At 31.2% G+C, this 16202-nt stretch overlaps 1 protein-coding gene across 1 annotated transcript in view; it reads right to left on the bottom strand.

Moving 5' to 3' along the window:
• Positions 1 to 5094, bottom strand: part of LOC127734116 (acetylcholine receptor subunit alpha-type acr-16-like) — a 54688-nt gene extending 49594 nt beyond the window's left edge. Inside the window, exon 1 of the mRNA XM_052243773.1 lies at positions 5031 to 5094. The gene's annotated coding sequence lies outside the window, so the exon portion shown is untranslated. The remainder of the gene's footprint in view (positions 1 to 5030) is intronic.
• Between the last annotated feature and the right edge of the window lie 11108 nt (positions 5095 to 16202).

Here is a 16202-nt window from a genome sequence, read left to right as displayed (position 1 = left end):
GCAAGCTAACAGTTGATTTTTATTTGGGGTAAACGGAAAGGGGGGGGGGGGGTTAAACATTTAAAATAACAGGCTTGATCCTTTTTTGTTGAAAAAATGCAGGATGTGCCATTCCATTTCCCATTCCCCCTTAAAAAAAATAATAAAAATCGTCCGTTTGCTCCCAAATATATGAATTCAATATATATGATTTCAATAACAATATAAATGTATAAAAAGAACGAATTTCTTATTTCATATGTGAATGAAATGTTATGAAAAAATAGATTTTGGCTTGATATTAGATATATATAGGCATATATTTTTTTTTTTTTTTTAATTTTCATGCTTGTAGGTCTCTTATAGTATTGATCAGGATTAAACACGTGTCACAATATGATCCAATCGCAGCTTACCGTCCAAAATTGGTGACATAAGTTGAAAGATTTTCTTCAAGATTTGCTGCCTATTTGAACATGTATTACACGGACACTTTTTATTTATAGGATCAATCGTGCATTGGTGAGTTGATAGGGATTTTATCTTTTGATTAGATTTGATTTTTTTATATATATTTCCTGTCTTTTATATTGAAATATAAACGTCGGTACCAGCATTTCTTTACTTTCAGCATTGTCCAGAATACTATTCATGTCCATATATTGAAAAAATACATTTACGGACCGACCATTTAGCTACAAAAAGGGGTATGTTTTTTATTCTGAGTAAGAAAATTATTTACTTTTTCAACGCTATCACCAAATATTTTTTTTCGAAATTAGCACTACAATATACTGTATTCGGAAAATCAGGAATCAGAACATTATTTTGTCATCTGCTTGACCACACTATATTTTTTCTCATAAAATTTGGGATCAGAATATTTTTTTTTGGAAAAAACCATAACTCCCCTTTTGAAGTTAAATGGTCAATTCCGTAGTGTACTGATATGAATAGTAATATACTGGAATTGTTTAAAAAAAAATATAGAGTTATTTGATGCCAACGTAAATATTTTGATAAAAAAGACAGGAAATATGTCGGTGAAACAAAAAGTTCAAATCTGATTGAAATTTAAAGTGCCCATGAACTCACTGATCATGCACGAGTGATTCTATTCATAAAAAGTGTCCGTGTAACAACTAAAAAGTGTCCGTGTATCATCTATAAAGTGTCCGTGTAACACTCGTTAATATACTGTTTTTCTATAGCTCTGCTGGGGGCAAAGTCGTACAACTACTGACTCAGTATGAGGTATCAGTTATTATTTTTTTTCTTTTTCTTTTTTTTTTTTGGGGGGGGGGGGGGGGTCCTTATTCACTTTAAAATCCGATAATAATTTATATTATGTGATAATATATACAACAGCAACAAGAACCGGATTAAGACTATACAGCAAACGAAACACCACTGTACATATAGTCAAAGGTGACACACACATTACGTAAAAGGAAATCAGAATTTGTAATGACTGAGAAACCTTCGTATGATTGTCTTAAATGCTACCGTTAAAACACTTGGTCCAGTACTTTGCATTTGTAAGCAGCAAATATGTATCATAAGTTGTTGTCCATTCGTTTGATGTGTTTGTGCTTTTGATTTTGCCATATGATTAGGGACTTTCCGTTTTTGAATTTTCCTCTGAGTTCAGTATTTTTGTGATTTAACTTTTCAATAATATCCCGATAGGAAACCAAGCCTTTGAATATCGTATAAACCGGTAGCAAAATACTTATTATTGAGCAGCTGCTCTAATGATAGATAATTTTATGTTGTTATATATAAAGGAATCAACTGTATTTTGTGGGGTTCCAGTTGATCAGTCTTTGGTTTTCTATTTTGTGTTTTGTATACTGATGTTTGTCTTTTGGTCTTTTTTCGGTTTTCTAGCCATGGGATCGTTACTTTGTCATCGACTTATGAGTATTAATACCCCTTTGGTATCTTCCGCCTCTCTTTAAAAAGATCGCCCCAAAACGACCCTCCTCGTCAACATCTAAGTTCAAATCAAGGACTGAAGCAGACTTACATAATATCTGATCGTTAACAATATAAAGGAAGAGAATAAAAATCTATATAATTTATCTCTTCAAAAGTGCATGTGGGATGTCATAGTTTATACAAATTAAAGAACAATACGTGCAAAGTAATCATTAATAGATTTATAGACTGACTATTGGAAAAACATCAACGAAACATAGCGAATACACTGAACTGCAGTCAAGTTTAGCGTTTGGTAATTCATTGTTAACATTCTGGCGTATCACAAACAAACAACTTGTAACGTCTCATTTCATTGGCCGAAAGATTTAAATACAACAACAATCGTAGTGTGCGTGAATTTACACAGTTGACTGACAATGGAATGTACTACGTTACTATTAACGTAAAAAGTAAATGTTTTTGTAATGCTGTGTCGTTGCCTGATTTTCAAATAGTGGGGTCGAAACATTATTGCCTGTAAGACAAATGAAAAGATTGAAATGTATCAACGGCGAGGATTTTTCATTTGCACTGATGTGTACAACTAAAAAATAATAAAAAAAATACTTGTGAGTAATGTCGTTCTTTATAAGGAACAATATAAATGTACCGTTTCGATTTTAATTGGATGCACATTTGTCTTTTGATTTCATACTGCAAGGAACCTACCGGAAGAATAGAGCTTTGCATAACATGTTTGTGCCCGTGTTGTTTTGTGCAAATACACAAAAAAACATCTACATATACAATTGATTATTATGTAGGATACTGGTAGTACACCTAGAAAATATTCGTTTTTCCAAAAACTAAGAACAATTTTATCGAGAAAGATACAATATTAATAGAATTGAAGTACAATAAAATTAAAGGTAAACAAATGTAGCATACAGATTTAAAAATAGAGATGTGGTATGATAGCACATGATACTTGGTCTGCTATGAAAATATTTACAATGTATATAAATGTGTGTCAATTTTTCAATTGAAAACAGCAAAAAAGTAATTATAATTATAAATTCATCAATTAATATATATATATCGGCGGAGTTACATTTCCTTTCACCGCGCCAATGTTTTGTCATATCCATTTTTCTCTAAACAAAGTATGGTTACCTAACCTGAATTTACTGACAATTTCGGGATTAATTTTCAAAAGGAAGTAAACTGATTAAAAATAAAAACACTACCCGAAGTTGAATCCCTAAAACCCAATTCTCCCTGGCTTAAAAAGATACTAGATTATGCCATATGATGTAAATGTAAATTGTCATCTATAACTAGTCATTGGAATTCCTTTTTTTTCTGTTTCTATGTAGTTTCATATTTACAAAAAAAAGGTTAAGTCTAAGTGAGCCAGTCTAGTTTTAGGGTCGATGAGGTGGCTTTGATAAACTGGCGATGGAACATGAAGAGTTATAATTATTCAAAACTATTTGAAAGGAGACAGTTGGATTCAATATTTTGTCGTGAAAAGCGTTAAGTCTTTGTATATAAGAAATTCAAAAAAAAAAGACCTTATTAAAACTGTTGCACAAAATTATAGTATCAATACATCTTACATGCGATGATACACTTTATTTAAGGTAGTATTACCATGAGATAATCATGTACAGTAACACAATTCTGTACGTAATCAGTCAATTCAACTTTGGATCATTAAAGTACACGTGTTCTAATTTCGCAGGTGTGCTTGAAAGTTTATGTGAGGTCGAAGGTTTGAATTGACCAATGAGAACGATCGTTCCTTGGCGAGTTGATCTAATAAAGTTTGTTTGACTGATTACGTCGCACGGCCTTTCGCTAAGCTTGGCCGCAGTTAAGTGTATTATATTAATCAAATTCAATAAAAAAAATATTTTATGATAGAAGTTTCAGAAATTGTTTTAGAATCGGAACGTTTTTTAGTAAAGTAAATTTTGTTTCTTATTTGTAATTACGCAGACCAATCTGTTTATAAATCACGATGACCTGTTATTTGAAAATATGGATCACAAATCTATAAAAAAACAAATATTTTTTTCTAAATTTTTTATAGGAATACAATGTAGTTTTTTAACAGATGTTAATACAGAAGTTGGGACCTTGGTTGTATGTACATTAAACACATCTCAAGATGATTTTCTATAATGCCCATTGATTCTGTTTTATTCGTATATGCTATCAACAAGTTGGAGTACATAACCTTAACCTATTTATAATCATTAAGTTTATACAAATCTCACACAGAAAAATCCAGAAGTAAATGTGATGCTATAAATATGAATTTCTGCATGTAATTAAGTTTCAACTGGACAAACATTAGTCCCCTTCTCACTCCCCTGTCCCCTCGAAAAAACCCATAGAAAACTGAACCCCAAAACACAACAACAAAGGGTGGTCAAGCGGCCGGTATAAACGCAAACAAATGAATATATTGAAAAAACCTATTTACGTAACATATCGATACATATGAAGACAATATAATCTATAAATAAAAAAAATAAATTGTTCCCTTCTTTTATTAATGTATACCGATTCGTCAAAACAATTGCACGTACGGTCTTTATTTCGGACCCTTTTTTCTTAATGTCAACAGATTAAATATTCCTTATGATATTGTCCCTGTTTTTGTATATTTAATTGTTTTTAGTATAAGTATAGTATATGGCCCTTTGTTCAGTTAAATATGAATAACGACACGAGTGTGGTTCGGTTGTTTGTTAAGGGTACGCAATTTAATTTTCTATGGGTCAGGAGCTCTTTTTTTTTTACGGAAAGTTATTTTGAATTTTTGAGACAGACATTCATTCTTATCCTGTGTTGATCAAGATTATTTTTTCAAGGATGAGCATGAGAGAATCCGAACTTATGCTATCTACTAGAATTTACATATTACGTTTGGGGATAATAAAAATGTTTCTTTATGCAAAATCTAGTAACATCGAAATAAAAAATATTCGCATAACATCAAGGTGAATAGAGAGAAAACATAATAATTATGATACTTCAAATCTATGGAAATTCTACTGAATACTATTCCATTTGAAAACAAAATATAATAGTATATTATATATATAAAATACACTTACCAAAGACTGTACACCAATGCAGACATTCACATACAATAAGCCACAGAAATCCAACATCTTGGAATGTAAACTTCATACTGTTTTTCTTCATAAAAATCACCGATGAACGTGTCTTTTACTTGACAAAATTCTGGTTTAATAAGATCGCATATAGCATAAGAATAACTACCGAAGATAACTAAACTATCGATAAAATCATAAATCCCATCACAATCGTTACAGAAATAATTGCTGCTATAATATTTCAAATTCATAAAAATCCGTCTTTAGATAGGATTATGTCTTGTAAATGACTGAATCAAAGTTCTCGTAGAATATTGGCTAATTAAAAAATAAGTGGATTTTACCGCCATGAAAATCAATCCGGAATACCATTTTCACATTGTATGATGCTAAACATTTCTATATATGTTAATTCCGATATCGAAATTGTTAATGATTTATTATTTATGAATATTAAATTCCGGAATAAAATTCAAATTATTTAGCAGAGAGATTTCTATAAATTGACATAAATCAGCGCATTTCTTTCCAGGATCGACTTGTCAGGAAACATTTTAAACTTTATAGATTTGTGATCTGTATAACAGTTTCGTTTTGTTTTTGTTTTAAATCGTTCACAGCTGAGCCACACAAATCATATATATCCTTTTATCTTTTTCATCACAAGTCCTTTGAAGAAAAATCAAAGGATTAAAGAACAAATACGAGTTTAAAATGAAAAACTATTATTCCAGATGCATCTTAGAAGTTATGCACATTAGTTATGGTGGGCGTTTCTTTATATAGTAAGTCATTGGTATATAAAATAAATGACTTGAAATAATTTGTACTCTTTACAACATCAAATTTTTTTTAATGTTCAATAAACACCTGAAACAAAATGATAAGTGAACTTGAACAAATATGTAGGTTAAAAGTGAAAGTTATCAACTGTGTGTAAGATATTTCTTTACTTTCAATATATTAAATTGAAACGTAATTAAAACTATGGTTTAAACGTTCAGGGTCTCATTGATGGCAAAGAAAGATCCCAGCGATGCACATCAGATTGCTATTGTAATTTTTTCTTTGAAAAAAGAACATTAAGATAATTAATAAATTTCTGTCCTATGAAACGTCTGTAAATCTGAATGAATACTGTATTTTCTTGTAAGGAAAATGTGTTTCTCTTAGAACCACGCGTTTAACTGCTATTTTCGTCATTTCTAACACATGACAAAGTCTTAAAAAAACATATACTGAGTTGATTTCTTCTTAGTTTTGACTATTGTTTCTTATTTGCCAAAGACATATGTTACATGTAGATTCAGCTTTCACAATTATTTGATGATTTAAACGAATTTGGATGCATTTTATCGTTCAAGAATATACAAGAAACATTACTCAATTTTCTGATGCATATAAAGTAACAATTCATCGTCGACTTTAACTTAATATTATAAATATAAATAAAAAGATGTGGTATGCGTACGACTGCCAATATAACAACTATCAAAAGAGTCCAAATGAAGCGGAAAAGGGTAAATATAGGCCACCGTACGGCCTTGAACAATGAGCAAATCCCATACCGAATAGATATATATTAATTTAGAAACTACCCCTTTGCAACGGGGGCACTTGCGGACGGGGTATCCACAAATGCGTCTAACAGCATATGCAATGGATATATACAGACAAGTAAAAATATTCATATGTCTTTTTCAGAGTTAAAAATGGGTACATTATGAAATAAGACATATTACATAAGAGAAATACACATTATGTACAATATGAAAATATGAACTAAACTAAGAGTTACGTAAAACATATTACATAAACAAATAACATTTAAAGTTTAGGTTCCAAAACCAATGATCTCTGAGAGTACATTTCGCTCAACATTTTTTTACTTAAACTGTCCAAAGTTTTACTGATATAAGGATCAACCGGATAAAAATAATCACCAATCAGTATTTGTATTTTATCGTATAATTAGCTGTAAAAGGCCCCGACATGCCAAAATGTGAAACAATCCAAACGAATAAAACCAACGGCCTGATTTATGACAAAGCAATAAACGAAAAACAAATATGATTGACAACAACCAACGACAGGCTCCTGACTTGGGAAAGTTAACTTCAACAGTACCAATTCGGCTGTTTGTAAACTGAAAAAGGGCGTATCTTTCACAAAAATATTTGTGAATAATAATCATCACAAAAGTACTGTAAGTAGTATATCAATAAATGGAGAAGTGTGGTGTACGACAAAGAGACAGTAACCCAACGATATACAGAACCGAAATGAAACACTGTAAAAATGAGTTTTAATCATCCAATTTCATTATCAACATCTTTAAATAACATTAAAAAAGTCATGTGTACTTGTAAAAACTACGAACAGACAAACAATAATAACAAACCACTTCTAAAAGACAGAATGTTAATTATATGAGTTATTGATATGTTCACTTTACGCACAGGACTCTTGACAAAATTAATAACACAGGGTCGGAAAAAGAAGTGTTCGATTTCATAATATATATTTAGTAAGTCGTTTAAGAAATTATTAATAAATTCACTCTAAGTAAAGACAAACGAAAAAATAAAAATAAATACGATTTCAATTTTACCATCTGTCATCCGTGATTAAAATAAATATATATATAAACATCAAAGGATAGTTTTCTTGTTTTGGAAGCATATCCTTTATCAAGTACTTTTGTGAACAGGTGAACCTTTTATTAAAAATTATTAATTATTATTGTACTGCATTGTAACATGAGCAACACGACGGGTGCCACATGTGAAGCAGCACCCTTCCGGAGCACCTGAGATCACCCCAGTTTTTTGTGGGGTTCGTGTTGCTCAGTCTTTAGTTTTCTATGTTGTGTTTTGTGTACTATTGTTTGTCTGTTGGTCTTCTTCTTTTTTAGCCATGGCGTTGTCAGTTTATTTTCGACTTATGAGTTTGAATGTCCCTTTGGTATCTTTCGCCTCTCTTTTAAAAAGTTTAATTTTTTATCTAGGATCGCCCTAATTTGAATATCTTTCAAACCTTTATATCGTTTAAACTTCTGTTTATTTCTTTTTATTGATAATCATTTTTAATTATGTAATAAAGATTTGACATATGTTGCAACCTTTACAGGTTTATCAGGATTAAAGAACATCATTGTATGATACTTTTGTGGCGAACAAAATCTGTCTGTGCAAACTTGAATAAAATATAAAGTTTGGGTAGATAATCAAGTCAGAGACAAAACTCAAATAAATAGAGAAACATATGCCAACATGTTTAAAATTAGATTGAAATATGTTTGAAAGAAGAGACATAAATCTTTGAAAGAAAGAATATCGTCCCTTAATACATGGTTGTGTCATAAAAGTTATCACAGCAGGAGGATACCAAAACCAAACAAGAAAAACCAACAGCAGCATGACGGACGTACAAATTAACATAAATCAATAAACTCATCATAGAAACAACAGAGAGAAAAAAAACTTCAACGTAAGGCACTGTGAAATCCCAACAAAAGCGGATGCGAAACCATGTGCTCCGGAATGGTAAGTGAATCACATTTGCCATGTGACATCCCTCACAATTTACGGGGTTTTATTAAAGGATAGTTGACAAGCAATCACTCGTTAACTCTAAAACTAATTTAAAATCCCAGCTCATTTTAATTCATTGAGTATGAAACAAATCAGGGTGTCTCGGGCAGGATTGCGTTTGAAAACATCGACAATCTACAAAAATACAACCTTGTACAATGTTTCATCATTAAAGTACAACCTTTTACAATTTCCTTGTATCACCACAAAAGTACAGGCTTGTACAATGTAAAATTGAGAATGGAAATGGGGAATGTGTCAAAGAGACAACAACCCGACCATAGAACAGACAACAGCAGAAGGTCACCAACAGGTCTTCAATGTAGCGAGAAATTCCCGCACCCGGAGGCGTCCTTCAGCTGGCCCCTAAACAAATATATATACTAGTTCAGTGATAATAAACGCCATACTAAACTCCAAATTGTACACAAGAAACTAAAATTAAAAATAATACAAGACTAACAAAGGCTAGAGGCTCCTGACTTGGGACAGGCGCAAAAAATGCGGCGGGGTTAAACATGTTTAAATGTGCATTTATCACCACAAACGTACAGTCTTGTCGAATGTACCATACAAGAGTACAGGCATTAACAATGTTCTTATTTCACCAAATAATACAGCAGTTTACAATGTATCAACACAAAAGTACAGCCATGCACAATGTACTTGTTTCACTACAAAAGTACAACCGTATACAATTTATCCCCACAAAAGTACAGCCTTGTACAATGTATAACCACAAATGTATAGCCTTAATGTATCACCACAATCGTAAAGCCTTGTACAATGTATAACCACAAATGTATAGCCTTGTACGATGTATAACCACAAAAGTACAGCCTTGTACAATGTATCACCATAAACGTATAGCCTTGTACAATCTATAACTACAAAAGTATAGCCTTGTACAATGTATAACCATAAAAGTACAGCCTTGTACAATGTATCACCACAAAAGGACAGCTTTGTACAATGTATCACACAAGAGTACAGCTTTAAGCAAAGTATTATCACAAAAGTACAACCTTGTATAATGTATCATCACAAAAGCAGACTATCAGATAAAAACCAACACAATACAATAATACATTATACAAATGTTTTAAGATAGAATGCAATTTTATCAGAATAATTAGAAAGTAATTTAACTTGTAAATATCTTGCATGTCTTCAGTATCAATATAAATCTGATGAGGCAAGTCCTTTTCGTTTTTTTTTATAAGTTTGTTGAATTGTTTAGCTATTATAGTAAATGATTTTACAAAAGTGTTACACTTAATTCAAGATAAGTAGATAATGCTTATGAGAATGATAATGCAATGGACAAATGAATTAGATTGATTAAAATGAAATTTACAAGTTTTATAAATATAGATGCAACCACTATATCAATTGTGATACGATCTTTATCCACTTGAGACAGTTAAATTTTCAAATTTAAATAAGAAGGATCTTCAAAAGGATTTGTTCTTTCTATGAGATGTCATCAGGCATGGTCGACGTCACAATAGGTAATTAAGAGGAGAGCAAGAAAATCTGACGTCATAATAGAATTTTGACCAATGGAAAACTAATATTATACGAATCACTCGTTGATTAAATAAGAATTATCAACAGGTCAGGAAAATCGGGTAAAGATTAGAAAAACAATTATACTGTAATTTGAGGGCAAATCAATCAAAATGGTTGAGAGGAGGAATATAATACCGTATACCAAGATGACAATCATAAACCACAAAAATTTAAGAAAAACAGAAAATAGCATTCCAAAACGAAAAAAAACGTACAGAAAAACAACAGTCAACATTATATTACACAGATAACTAAAGTTTGAGCAACATGAACCTTCCTTAAAACCGGTGTGAACTCAGGTGCTATGGAAAGATCAGAAATACCTGCTCCACTAGGAGCATCCATTTTGTTACTCCTGTTAAAAACGATGATGAGTTATATTAGGCTAGTAGAAAGGCATCATAATTAAGCGGATCGGTACATGTCTCTTGTCTAACCCGAAGTCATCACAAATTTTAGAAATCATTGGTACAGTTAACCTGTCTTACCCTCAAACCTAATTGAACGTGTATGTTTGAAATGGAAACAAGATTTTCCAAAACAACGACTTTACAAGACTGTTACGCGAATAAACAGATAAAGAAATCAAAAGTGACAATACATCATATAACACATAATACAACAAGGAAAACTAAAAAAAAAATAGCAACACGAACCCCTTTAAAACAGATCAAGGGTGAGCTCAACTACTCCGGAAAGGTAGGCGATTACTGACCTATCAGTGGCACCCGTCTTTACAATTTGTCAAGCTTTAATTTATACCTTGTCTTTAAAAAAAAAGAATAGATTGAGCTTAGACTATCAAAGATTTGTCTTCAACAGCAAAAATATGAAGATATGACATGTTATGACAACTACCGATGAGGTCATTGAAAGGCAAATGAAAATGCGGTGGGATTTAACTAGTTTTTATAAATAAAATTTGATAGATACGGAATTACAAAAAGTATAGTGATTAAATTCTACGATTTATTACAATTTGTAGTTTATATATGAGTAACTGACGATTCTTTTATTTTCGATAGTATCTTTTCGCGGGGTTTAAACGATGACATTACGTTGTTTCATTTGCTCCTGTTAAAATAAATAATAATTTGTATTTCAATGGTTATTTGATTTCGTAGTTTCCGCTTACCACGAATCCACGAGCATTATTTTCGAACCAATATTAATATTCACATTAATTTAAAAAAAAAATGGTAGAGAAAGTCCGGCGTAATTAAAGCATAATTTCTAGGATCATTCAAAATGTGTCATAGCTTTTTGTGATGCATGAACACATCCGTATATAATTTTGTGAATCATTATACATTTTGAATCGGTGTCTATAAATTAATGTGTAATTATTTTTATTTGAGTAGCAAACACAATAGATTTATTTAATTCAGATGAATAAACCAATGATCAGCTGAATAAATGAATAGTCATGCCAATTTTAGTTTTGACATTGATATAATGTTGAGATAACAGCCAATAAAATCATCTTTTTTTCGTCTGGAGGTATTTGATTAAAACAATTCTTCTGTAGTTTAATAATACGATTATTAGAAGACAAAAACCCCAATACAATATGTTTTATTTCTTTTTGCTTATTTGTTACAGGCAACGCCGTTTCGCAGAAAAGGGTAAATAGAACTTTATTGATGGCATTTCCTCGATCAATAACTTTCAGCAGTTTAGGATCCATCCTCCTTAATGTCGATGAAGTCATCTTCTTCTATCAATTGATTAGGGTGTTGAGTTGAGCTATTGCGGTGCTGTCTTGTTGAATTTACCCCCATCACTAGTAATGTTTTACTATGAATAAAAAGAAAAAAATCGCATAAAGTCTAGAATAGTTGTGAATAAATTTAAGCCAGATTATTGAAGATCTGCAATTACCCCCAAAATCCTTAAGAACAAAACACAATAAATAGGATTCATCTAACGAAAACCACCAACAACACCCCTGACTTGGGACTGGAACAAAACAATGTGCAGTATTAACTAGTGTTGGAGATTTAAAAAAAGATCGACCAGCGTAACACTACAAGACACAGAAGAACCTGCAATAAAAGTCAGTTTAGTAAAACTATTTTAAATTCCAGTAGTTGTTAACGTTAACTGCTTGTACATTTCCTTTAGTATCGGGTAGATACACGTCTCATTATATAGCAATCATACCTGATAAAGATCTATTTTTGTATTTATAACTGCACAATATCAGTATTAAGGACAACAAAAACACAGATACATGTACGAGTTTAACAACCCTAAATATAACCATATCAAACAATTCTCGAAGTTACTGAAAGCTTGTTTAGCACATTTCATCATAGATAGGATCCGATAACATGACTTAGACCGTGTTAGACTACCAATCTTTTCTGTTGATTTACAATTCACTATACAAATGTAAATAACAGTTCCATCAACCATTAACAACATCTTCATCTAGAATACTTTTTCTCCTTTTTTTAGTTTACTTATTCCTCTACTCATTCAGTTGGAGAATACTAGTAGTGTATGTGTCTGTTAAAAGCTCTATAGAGTTTATGTTATTTGTATTTACATGTACCGAATTTAAATAAAACTTTAATCTCTCTATGTCGATGTCTATTCGTTTTATTATTTGTATTTGTATTTTCTCTAAATTACTATAAGTACATGTATCATGTACATGTATGCATGTGATTTATTTCTGCAAATAAGATATTGATATCATGATTTAACTTATACTATTAAAAGAATTCCACAACAGCTGCAAAATAAACACCGATTCGCCTATTACCATTAGCATCAAACTTGTCCGATGCACGGACTCTTTAATTTTTACATCGCGATGACCTTGAGGTCATTCCGATGTATTGCTATCGCCTAGATTTCCATTATGTAAATTAGTTTTGGGTTTGTAACCGATCTATAAACATGATAAATATGCGTACATAAACGAGTGCAAAATAACATTACTTGTCATTTGATATAAATACATCTCTTCAATGAATACTGATAAAAATATTTTTGTTTACAACATAAATTAATAATGTGAAAATGTTTTGTAGTTAGATATATATATATAAGTAAAAAATCATTGATAATATCAATGCACACGTACCGAAAAATTGTGTTAAAGCATGCGGAAGAATATCTCAAAGAACGTTTTGCGACAGGACCGGTAACTCTGTAATTGTTTTTGCGGGAAAATATGAATGCCTACTCGTATCCAATCTTAGAAAAATCGAATTTTTACAGAAAAGTGTCCACCATGCACTTGCATTGCACTATTATTAGAACAGTAGAATAGAATGAAATACAAACGGATGCAAATCATATATATATGTAACTGTTATTTTAATAAAATATATAACAACAAATCAGTGTATACTGATTTGTATCACTACAATATAATAGTTATTACGGTGAAGTTGAATTTCCTGTCATTTATTCATCATACTCGCACGCACTTGTCTAGAAAAAAATATATCTCTGTACATTAACCTCAGTTTCAGGTAAAGAGATATGTTTTTTTTTTTCTGAGACAAGTGCTTTTGACCATCCTCAAGAACTTGTGGTCATCCGATGTTCAGTACTTCAGTACTTTGATTCTTCATCCTTGTGGATATACATCAGTGTCCAACATAGCAAGCATTTGAAATCTGCGATATGACCTTTCTAGAACATATGTTGTCAAAGCAAAACAGAATTATTCAAAAAACCATGCACAGTTCAGCCATCAAAAGGATAACCACTAACTTCAAATAGGAAATAAGAGCAGATACATATTTGGAAAAAAGGACCAAAATTTCTAGAAATTATTATGTCTCAAAATTAATAGTGAACCTATATGGCCGGCGGTGTGACCTTTGAAGGATCATGAGCTAAATTCTCTTTCCTAATGATTTTGCATGACAAATTGGCTTAATAATTTTTCTTCGACTCCGGAATTGTTTAAGATAAAACAAAAAAATCAAAAATCAATTCGAACCGATTCAAATCTGTGTTAAAAAAAAAACCCGGAAACACAATATTTCCTGTACTCTTAAAAATGCATATGAATCATACGACGAGGTAGAGCCTGCTGTGCAAGGAGGAAACTTTTAACAAATTTACAAGGGATACGAAAATTTTGTTTCACCGACTCGGTTGCTTCGACGTAAGCTACGCAACTTTCCTTGTTGCAAAGAGTTTTTAATAATTATTACGTTGATTGAAATACCAGTAAACACATACAAACCGATTTAAGTATGAAATGTATATACCATAAATAAATTCATAATAAATACGAGACATTGGAACATTACAACCAAGGATAGGATGATTAACTATAGGAAAGAGAAAGTTATGAATTCTGATATCAAGGTCTAACAGGCTCCGTGTTGAAGACCGTTTTTTTACCTATAATGGTTTACTTTTATAAATTTTGACTTGGATGGAGAGTTGTATCATTGGCACTCATACCACATCTTCTTATATCTATACACAAAATATTCGAGAAACATGAAACTATAATATATCAAATAAAATAGTCATAATTTTCTAGGTTTATTTGAGAAGGCATTCTTAAATTTTCATATCTCATTTCATAATATTTCATTATCTACGATAATATTCAATTTAAATCAAACTAGACTCAGTTTTTGGCATTAAATTTAAATTTTCTCGACTAAATTACAATTATCTTGTGTTATAAATCAGGCCAATGATCATCTTTATGTAACCACTGACGTGGAATATTTGATTTTTGAAACCATTATTACCAGATTTTAATGCAGCTGTCATTACTGTGGTATTACTCTACACCGGTAATAATGATTTCAGGATGAAATGATATGTGATGTAATAAATAGTTAACGAACATAATAAAATTTCAATTCAATCATGAAGTCATGGCTTGAGGAATAATTTCATATTGTTAATATTTTAATCTAATAAATGGAAACCCAAAATGATATATTTCGATTTTAATACTCTTCAAATAGTCGTTACAGATTGATTTTGCTGCATAATGAAGGAAAATTGAAGCAGAATCTGGTTTCAATGTTTGAATTAAAAACTACAAAAGATATGTGTTTAGTTTTAGAAAAATGTTTCAAAAACTTTTGAATATTTCGAAAGCTCTGGAAATTGTTCGGTTCAAATTATTTAGACTTCAGATTTTCTCAAGAAACTTTAGATAAAGATATTCCCTGGTACATGTACAACTTTATACAACCTTTTAATTATCAATATATGTATTTTCTTTGTAGCGGCTATACGGAAAATGAAGCTGGGTATCACAATACATAGATCATAGTTTGCTGGATTGGTGACAATCTCATTACACTACAAATGCAACACTAATATAATTTTGCGCAATGTCCATAATGAATTAATATACAAAATCCACATCATTTCATACCATTCATCAGTTGATGTGAAATTGAAAAGTCGCCTGAAAGAAATAATCCACAATGTCTTTCAACATAAAAATGGTAGCATACGCTATAAATTTATTACTTTGGGATATCATAAGGCATATTTTGTTAATAGTGAACAAAAGGGTAAAACATGTTACACAGAGGAACAAGTGATCAGTATGCTGGAGTTTCTTATCGACAACATATTTGTTGAATTTGGAGGTAGACTTTTTCAACAAATTGTCGGCGTTCCTATGGGAACGAACTGTGCGCCTCTCCTTGCCGACCTCTTCTTATTTTCATATGAATCGGAGTTCCTTCAGACACTTGTCAAAAACAAGAAGATCAAAGAAGCCAGATTATTTAATTTCACTTTCAGATATATTGATGATGTTCTTTCCATTAGCAATCCGAACTTTTCTGATTGGGTTCCATTAATACATCCCCCATGCAGAACTAGAAATTAAAGAAACAACAGACACGGCTTCCTCTGCCTCATTTTTAGACATTTACATCGAATTTGACATACAGTCATCTCAGTACCAGAATCTATGACAAACGAGATGATTTTAATTTTGAAATTATCAATTTCCCCCACCTTAGTAGCAATATACCAACTTCACCTGCAT

The sequence above is a fragment of the Mytilus californianus genome, unplaced genomic scaffold (assembly GCF_021869535.1).
Source record: "Mytilus californianus isolate M0D057914Y unplaced genomic scaffold, xbMytCali1.0.p SCAF_3, whole genome shotgun sequence".
NCBI lineage: Eukaryota > Metazoa > Mollusca > Bivalvia > Mytilida > Mytilidae > Mytilus > Mytilus californianus.
Note: the sequence above shows the minus strand (reverse complement) of the source record. Positions and strands in the feature narration are given on the sequence as shown.